General features: G+C 39.8%; 1 protein-coding gene across 1 annotated transcript in view; it reads left to right on the top strand.

The window, feature by feature from the left end:
- Positions 1-1,119: 1,119 nt before the first annotated feature.
- The window catches only part of BicC (protein bicaudal C), a 202,672-nt gene continuing 193,791 nt past the window's right edge, over positions 1,120-10,000 (top strand). Inside the window, exon 1 of the mRNA XM_076189782.1 lies at positions 1,120-1,350. The gene's annotated coding sequence lies outside the window, so the exon portion shown is untranslated. The remainder of the gene's footprint in view (positions 1,351-10,000) is intronic.

Genomic DNA, 10,000 nt, shown 5'->3' with positions numbered 1-10,000 from the left:
ACACACACACACACGCGTGCACACACACACACACACACACAAACACACGCACAAACACACACACATACACACACACACATACACACACACACACACACACACACACACACACACACACACACAGACACACACACACACACACACACACACACACACACACACACACACACACACACACACACACACACACACACACACACACACACACACACACACACACACAGATATAGATACTTAGGAACATATGCATGTTTACGTATAGAACTCTGATGTCAGGAGGTCAATCCTAAGCCTGAGCTTTCACACGTACACTCCATCCTACTCCCTTGTGACATCGCAAAGAGGAGGATAATCCTCAGGAGGAAGAGGAGGAGAAGGAAGAGGATAGAATGAGAGAAATCTTGTTTCAGGTCAAATCCGAAAATGGTTTTCATCCCTTTTAGTAAAGCTCTAAATGCTGAAGCGCTTCGTAGGTTTACATTTGATTTAGAGAATATATATATATATATATATATATATATATATATATATATATATATATATATATATATATATATATACATATAAATCTTTCAGTGCCTATATTCATGTAGACATTTTTCTAGGATTATCAGGTTCCGGGAACTACTTTTGGAGGTAAGCTCACTTGCTAACAAGTTCCCGGAACATCATTTCCGTCTCTAGTTTGAACACCCAGTCGATGATTCATCCACTCATGCTTTCCTTGCAACTTGCGTTAAGCGAAGGACTTCCAACACTGGGGGAGCCTTGTGATGCCCCTGTGACGTCACAGCCTCAAGTGCTGAGTGACAGAAGGGCATTTGGTGGAAGGAATCCTGGCTGCCGCCGGGGAGTGAGTGGAGAGAGGAGGGTAAGAAAGGCACCTCGGAAGGCAAGCAAAGAACCAAGAGAAAGAAGACGGAAAAAGGAGAGAAGGACAGAGGCCTTTTGAGGCGGTCTGGAGCCTCAACAGGAACTGTGCTTTTCACACCTACTGTACAGTCGACTGGTCAGCCTTATGCGAAGCGTTCGGTCGCAGTGGGACCAGTCATCGGCGGCGTGCGGCGCGGGATTTCTTCGAGTTTCTTGTAGTCTAGTTTCGCCCGGGGGAGAGGCAATGTGATCCGTCAAAGAGTCTTGTGCTTCGAGGTGATAAGGTACCGAACAACCCGGACGTGAGCGAGATACGTGTATTAATAATATGACAAAGAGGGTGTGTGCCCCAGTGTGTGTGGTGTATTGTCAGTCATCAATTGGGGCAGACGCCAGGGAATGCGTTGCTAATATATGATTCTATTATCACGTGTTGTCAGTGACCTTAAGGAAGTGCTTGGCATAACTCCGGAGGAGGTAAGTGACAAACTACGACCAACTACAGGGGGTCCTCGACCTACGTCGTCCTCGACATGCGTCGTTTCGACTTACGGTGGTACTGATTGTACAGTTTCATTTGTCGTTTTGGGGGATATTTCTCATTTTTATGTTTTCTTTTTCTTTTTTTATTATTGTTATTACTATTATTACAGTTTTATTTTTGTCATTTTTCTTTACTATAATTATCTTCTCCCTTTCATTTTACTATGGCCTAGTTTTGTTTCTTGATACAAGCGTATGACTTTAGGGTGTTTTAGGTTAGGTATGTGACTTAGGCTATGATAATTCCGACTTCCGCCAAAAATCGCCGTAAGTCGGTCCGTAGGAACGGATCTTCGACGTAACTCGAGGGCCCTCTGTATCCTAACCATATCTCTCTGACTACCAAAGAAGGGCAGTAGGTCTTTGGATTTCAGCAGTCCCTACACAATCAGTATTATTGAAAAAATATATTGACTCAATACTGCCCCATCAATGATATTGTGATATACAGATTTGTTGAACAGTATTACTGGGAGTAAGGACTCCGGTCTAGAGGAGATTTGATCGACCGTGACCCACTAAAGCACTTGTCACGAGATAGCCGGGTTCAAGTCCTTGGCCGTACCACGTTTCAATTTCTGCATGTTAGCCTCCGCGGATCTACCGATGTTGATGGCTTAGAATTAAAGTGTATTGTGGTCGATAAGAATGTATCTCTGTTCACTGGGACCCATTCAGTGTTGTACATATATATGTATGTATATAAATATATACATACATACATGCATACATATACCAAGGCTTTTTCCCCCTTACAAGGGAGGTAGCAAAAAAGGAAAAGGCATAAAATCATTTCCACCCATTCCATCCCTGAATACACTCCACACCCCTCCACCCTCCCTCTTATCTTAGCACCTCCTGGATGACGGGTCATCCCTGCACCTTGTCCACTGCCCTGGGTCAGAAGCAGTGTCGCAAGACACAGCACATCCACAGCAAGGCCGCTTCATTAAATCGGCGACCCCCCTCTCCGTCCCCCCATTGCATACAAGGAGAAGACGGGGAGAAATCCCTTCGGGCTGCGTCAAATTTTGCTCACACATACTACCTCACCCCCCATCCCCCCACCCATTCCACCTCATGCAATCACAACATCATCCATATACAACCATTCTCCATTCACCCCTGTCTTCTGTCCTCTCCCGTCCTTCCTCAACAGACATTCCCCTCTTCCCCAAAGCTCCCTTCACCCCATCCATCCACCTCATCCTAGGACGTCCCCTCATGTTCACTCCCTCCACATCTGCCTTCCATACCTCTTTTACAAGTCTTTCTTCACTCATTCTTTCCATGTGTCCAAACCATCCTAATACTCTTTCATCAACCCTATCTCCCAGCTCCTTTTCCACCCCTGTTCTCCTCCTCACCTCCTCATTTCTAACTCTATCTAGCCTAGTAACCCCCATCATACTTCTCAGTCACCTCATCTCAAACACATTCAAACTCCTTCTCTCTTCTTCTCTTATGTTCTATGTTTCTGCCCCATACAGTGCTGTTGGCACAATCACTCCTTCATACAGTCTCCTCTTAGCATCCATTCCCAAATGTCTATTCCTCATTACACTCTTTAATCCACCAAGGCATTTACTCGCTTCTCTCAATCTACATTCTACCTCCACCTTCACTCCACCTTTTCCTGCCACATTTGCACCCAAGTATCTAAAACTATCAACTTATATATATATATATATATATATATATATATATATATATACATATATATAATGGATGAGACAAGGTAGGGAACATGGACAGATCACACAAGATACTACATTAACAGATCGAAAAACTACTTCAACTTATGGACATTTGATCACACAAGACGCTACCACGGCATAGGCCTGGTAACACTTGGAGTTGTAGAATATCCTACAATTTTCTTAGTGATAAAGTCATCAAGTTCGTATAAACATAAATTAGTATTGTGATCAAAAGTGTGTTTAATGTGACTAAATTTAATAATGTAAAAGGCGACAAAAAAGGGACGGGGCACGACTAAGCATCCTATTCTCTGTAGCTCCAAAGGGGACATGCCTTAAAAAAATATATATATATGTATATATATATATTTATATACTTATATATACACATATATATATATATGTATATATAAATATATGTGTATACATATATATATATTGTATATATATATATATATATATATATATATATATATATATATATATATGCGAGTATATAAAAGAGGGTGTGGGAGAAGTTTTCCAACCAGAACCCTAAGGTTTGGGTGCGTGGATGTGGTCCAGATGAAAGTGAAATGGGAGAGATAGGCAGTATGTTTGTGAGAAGAAAGATGGATGTGTTGGCATTGAGTGAAACTAAGTTGAAAGGGAGGGGCGAGTTTGAGTTTGGGAGTGTAGTTGGGAGGGTGTCAGGAGTGAAGAGAGGATGAGGGAGAGAAGGGGTGGCTATGCTAGTAAGTGAAGAGATAGGTAAACGTATGGTGGAGCGGAGAATGTTTCTTCAAAGTTAACGAGGATGAAGGTAAAAGTGGGAAGGGAGATATGGGTTTTTGTAAGTGCATTTGGGCCCGGTAGTAAGAAGATTGTAGAGGAAAGGAAGGCTTTTTGGATAGATTTAAATCAGTGTATACGGTGTTTAGGGATAGATGTCAATGTAGTGGTATTGGGAGATCTTAATGCTAGGGTAGAAAATGAACTAATAGACGGAGTGGTTGGGAAGTGCGGAGTCCCAGGAAAAAAATCATAGTGGAGAGTTGATGGTGGAGATGTGTCTAAAAAGACTACATAGTGGTAAACAAGAGAAGAGTAGGAAGAATTTTGGATGTATATGTTCTAAGGGGAGAAGGTGGGGAAATATCAAATCATTTTTTGGTGGAAGTTAAGTTGAGAATAAGGATAGATGGAGAAAGAGGAAAAGGGCAGAAGGTGAGGAGGTACTTAGAGTAAACTGTTTGTATGAGAAAGAAAAGAAGAAGGAGTACAAGAAGAAGCTGAGAAAGGAGTGGGAGGGACTGAAAGATAGAGTAGAGCTACGAGTGGAGGAGGAATGGCGATGGTTAAAGGATGGAGTCAAAAGGTGTGTAAAATTGGTGTGTGGAACAAGGAGGACGGGAGGAAATAGAAAGAAGGGTAGTGATTGGTGGGATGATGAAGCAAAAAGGTTGTAGAAAAGAAGAAGTGAGCATTCACGGATTGGTTACAAAATAAGACGAGAGAATCATATGCGAGGTACAAAGAAAAGAAAAGAGAAGTAAAACATAAGATAAAGGAGGCAAAGAGGAGAGCAGATGTGATTTTTTTAAATAAAAATATATTCTGGAAGGAGATTAAGAGATAAAGAGGAGAAGAATCAAGTAGAGAAGAAAAGGTAAAAGGTGCAGATGGAAAGGTGATAACGAAAGAGAAGGCAATAAGTGGAAGATGGGCAGGGTATTTTATGGAGTTGCTAAATATGAAAGAGGATAGGGAGGGAAAGGTAGTTGCAGTGGGAAGCGCTAAGAAAATGACAGTGATGAATGAGGAAAATGGAGGAGAAATAAGGAAAGATGAGGTGAAAGCAGTTATTAAAATGATGAAAGCAGGTAAGACATCTGGGTTGGATGGGTGTCATGCGGAGTGTCTAAAAAAAGGGAGGTACAGTAATGGTGGACTGGCTGGTGAGGTTATTTAATGTTTGTGTAAAAGAGGGTAGATGCTAAGAGGAGATTGTATGAAGGAGTGATTGTGCCGATAGCACTATATGGGACAGAAACATAGAACATAAGAGAGAAAAAGAGGAGTTTGAATGTGTTTGAAATGGAATGCATGAGAAGCATAGTAGGGGTTACTAGGCTGGATAGAGTGAGAGATGAGGATATAAGGAGGGCAGAGGGGGTAGAAAGGGAGTTGGAAGATAGGACTTATGAAAGAGTACTGGGATAGTTTGGACACATGGAAAGAATGAGTGAAGAAAGATTAGTAAAAGAGGTGTGGAAGGCAAAGGTTGAAGGAGTAAACATGAGAGGGTGACCAGGGATGAGAAGGATATATGGAGTAAAAGGGACATTGGGAAACAGGGCAATGTGGGCAATGTCTGTTGAGGAAGAACGGGAGAAGACAGAAGATAGGGGTGAATGGAGAATGGTTGTGTATGGATGATGCTGGGAGGTATTGGGGGTGGGGAGTGGGTGGGGGATGTGGGATGAGAAAATATTTGTGAATGATATTTTGACGCACCCCGAAGAACATAAACACAAGAACATAAGAATGAAGGAGACTGCAAGAGACCATAAGGCCTACACAAGGCAGCTCCATATCCATCACCACCTGTCATCCCCATCCATAAAGCTGTTTAACCGTTTCTTAAAACAACTGATAGTTTCAGCGCTCACTACATGGTTACTAAGTCTATTCCATTCGTTGACCACCTGGCGTCAACGAGAATAAAGTGTCCGAATCAGTTTTCTAAATCAAAGAGTTAAACCATCATTTCATTTTATTTATTTTTGTTTATTTAGATTTTATTGTTATTATGTTATATATATATATATATATATATATATATATACATATATATATATGTATGTATATATATATGTATGTATGTATATATATATATATATGTATGTATGTATATACGGTACATACACACATACACACATGGGGTGGGGAGTGAACGTGAGTGCCCGAAATGGTATCTATGCAGTGCTAGTTAATTGTGTTAACTCGAAATTAGCAAAAATGAATGAAAACGACTCGAAAGCCAGTTGCGAATCAGAGCCATCTGGCGGCAATCCACTGAACCGCGATGTAAACAATCAACAAAACACGTGTTACGACAATGATTTCTTAGGGTTTGGTAAGTACGAAAGAAAGAACTTAAGTAGATTATTAGATAGAGAGAGATGAGCAAAAATAGGACTCGGTGGGAAAACGAAATCATGGACTTAAGAAAAGAGGTCATTGGTTTAATTGATTGTTTATCTAAGACTAACCATGAAATTTCTGACCTGAGAAAAGCTAACTTGGATCTTACAAACGAAATTAAAGAAATGAAAAGAGACATAAATGAACTGAAGAATGATAATGAAAAGAAGAAAACTAATGATAATAACAATAGCGAAAATCTAAAGCAGGAAGTGAACAACAAATTACAAGAATTGACACAAAAGATCGAAGAAAACTTAGGTGGGGACAGTATCCAGGAAATTAAGAAGTGGAAAGAAAATATTGAAAATAAAGAAATTGCTTTCAAAGAAATAGTCAAGCAGCAAATGCAAGATAATGCAAAAGACACAATCATTCAAGTGATTAACGAAAAAGCAAATTGGGTCAGGGACACAGTAGATAGGAAGAAATGTATTGTGGTTTATGGGCTTAAAGAAAAACAAGGATTGGCGAGGTACATGAGAGAAAAAGAAGAAAAAGAGACAGCAGTAGAAATCCTTAATGAAATTCAGGGGGGAGATAGTGATTCAGGCACAGACTTAGAAGAGACTTACAGAATTGGTCGCTATACTAAGGATAGGAATCGACCTCTAAAGATAAACTAAGGTCACAAGTGGTAGTAGAAGACATATTTGAAAAAGTAGGTAACTTGGCAAAGAGTGAAAAATACAATAAGATATGGATAAAAAGAGAAATGAGTACTGAGGAATTAGAAAAAGAAAGGGCGCTAAGAGAAGAAGCAAAGGAAAAAAACTTGAAAAGATCAGAGACAGAATGCAAAGAATTCCAGTGGAGAGTAATAGACTTGAGATTAAGACAATGGCGCTTCAAAACGAACAAAACAAGGGAAGAAGAAACCAGGGAGAAGGAAGAAAATTAAAAGTGGCCTATACCAACATTGACGGACTAATTTCGGGACTGAACGAACTCAATGATTATCTGTTAGAAGCAAAACCAGACATAATGGGAATTGTAGAGACTAAACTAAGAGGTGAAATACCATCCACTGTTATCGGACAAGGTTTATACAACTACTGGATAAAAAACAGGGACAAGAAACAGGGAGGGGGAATCATGTTCTTGGCCAAGAAAGACCTAAAGGTGACAAAAATTGCAGAGGGCAAAGGTAATGCTGAATTGATCATGATAAAAGTCGAAGGCAAGAATATGAAAAGTAGAAAGTTTGTGGTGACTTATGTGCCTCCAAAAACAAGCGCTTGGAAAGAAATTGAACATACAAAAATGCTAGATGACACAAGAAAATCACTCAATGAGATACTAATGGGTAAGGGTAATCTGGTAGTTATGGGGGACTTCAATTGCAAAGAAATTTGTTGGGACAGCATGACAGTGCAAGGAGGAGATGACTCGTGGGGCAATGTACTGCTAGATATGACCATGGAGTACACAATGACCCAATGGGTCCGTGAAAACACAAGGTACAGAAATAATGAAGAGCCATCGAAACTAGATCTAATATTTACAACAGAGCCTGAAATAGTGCATAAAGTCCAGTATGAGACACCAATTGGAAAGAGTGACCATGTACTCATCGAAACTATACTAAAGGAAGAAATAGACATAGAGAGGAACGAAAAGCATAGGAAAGGAAGACTGAGGTACAACAAAACAGACTTTACAAAACTAAAGACATTCTTCCGGAATGCAAACTGGGAAATATTTTACAGGGAAGAAACAGCAGTGGAAGAGAAATGGAATATATTGATGGAAAACTACAATGAAGGGGTAAACAGGCATGTACCAAGACAAAAGCGAGAGAGAGAGTACATTAAATGTTGGTTCAACAAAAGATGCAGTGAGGCAAAAGACAGAAGGGACAAAGCTTGGAAAAAGTGGAGAAAAGACAAAAAACAAAGCAAATGGCAAATTTATGTTAACTATAGAAATGAGTATGTTAATGTGAGAAGAGAGGAGAAAAGGAGCCATGAGAAGGATATTATAGACAAATGCAAAGAGCAACCCAAACTATTCTATCGGTATGTGAATGGTAAACTTAAAAACAAACAGGAATTGGTGAAACTATGCCAAGGAAACATAGAATACACAGAAGATTTAGAGATGGCCGAAGTCATGAACAATCACTTTAAATCTGTTTTCACCAGAGAGAAAATACCGAATTGTGACATAGACAAAAACAAGAAATCTCCCCTCATGAATGAGTTTACAGCATCACTAAAGGAAATATCAGAACATTTATCAAGGCTGGATGTATGAAAATCACATGGCCCGGACGGTATTGCAAATTGGATTCTAAAGGAGTGCAAAGAAGAACTAACAGACAAAATACACATCTTAATAAACAGCTCACTCAAAGAAGGAAAGATACCCGAGGACTGGAAAAACGCTAACATTGTACCAATACACAAAGGAGGAAACAAAGAAGAACCCACCAACTATAGGCCAGTATCACTAACAAGCACCATTGCCAAAATTTGTGAGGAAATAATCAAGAATAGATGGGTAAAACATCTGGAAGACAATGACATATTAAACCCAAGACAATTCGGATTCAGACAAGGAAGATCATGCTCCACAAACTTAATATGCTTTTACTCAAGACTAATAGACATAGTGCAAGAAAGAAATGGATGGGCTGATTGTGCATTCCTAGACTTGCAAAAAGCCTTTGACAAAGTACCACACAGAAAACTACTAAAAAAACTGGAACACATAGGAGGAATACAGGGAAACCTACTAAAATGGATAGAGGACTTTCTGACTGGTAGAAAGATGAGAGTAGTGCTCAGAGAAAAATATTCAGACTGGAAAGAGGTGATCAGTGGAGTACCGCAAGGATCTGTGCTGGCACCAATAATGTTTGCTATCTATATGAATGACATGGATGAGGACGTGAACTGCTACATGAGCTTCTTTGCCGATGACGCCAAACTGCTAAGGAAAATAGAAACTGATGAGGACTGTGAAGCACTGCAAGAAGACCTAAATAGGGTATGGAACTGGAGTCAGAAATGGGAAGTGGACTTTAATACTAAGAAGTGTAGCATAATGGAGTTTGGAAAAAGCAAAAACAGAATATCAGGAAAATATACAATTGGAACCAAAGAAGTAAAGAAAGTAGGATCCGAAAAAGATTTGGGAGTAATTATCACGAACGACTTGTCCTATGATATACAGATTAACAAAATTGTCGGGGAGACTTACAACTTGCTAAGATCAATAAAAGTGGCGTTTACATACTTGGACGAAGACATGATGAAAAAAATATTGGTTACATTGATAAGGCCTAGATTAGAGTATGCAGCGACATTGTGGTCCCCCAGTACCAAAGAGAGATTGGCTAAACTGGAGTTACCGACACTGGAGCAAAGAAGAGAGAGAGGTGACCTATTGACCATCTACAGAATCATGAAAGGCACAGAGGTACTCGATAGTGAGAACTTACTTAACTGGGACAAAAGAAACACAAGAGGACATGGAAAGAAAATAAAAAAACATAGCTATAGAAGAGAACTGAAGAAAAACAGTTTTCCTCATAGAGTTTTGGACACTTGGAACAAACTGGACAATGAAATAGTATGCGCAAAAACCATTCATGAGTTTAAAAACAAACTAGACACTGCAAGATACAAAGGCGGGACAACACGAGCATAGCTCCCCTTCCCGCAAAATACAACTAGGTAAATAAATAGGTAAAT

Source organism: Oratosquilla oratoria, chromosome 9 (assembly GCF_046742065.1).
Source record: "Oratosquilla oratoria isolate Oo_2021 chromosome 9, ASM4674206v1, whole genome shotgun sequence".
In the NCBI taxonomy this organism is placed as follows: Eukaryota; Metazoa; Arthropoda; class Malacostraca; order Stomatopoda; family Squillidae; genus Oratosquilla; species Oratosquilla oratoria.
The sequence above is the reverse complement of the archived record's forward strand: the minus strand, read 5'-3'. Positions and strand labels throughout refer to the sequence as shown.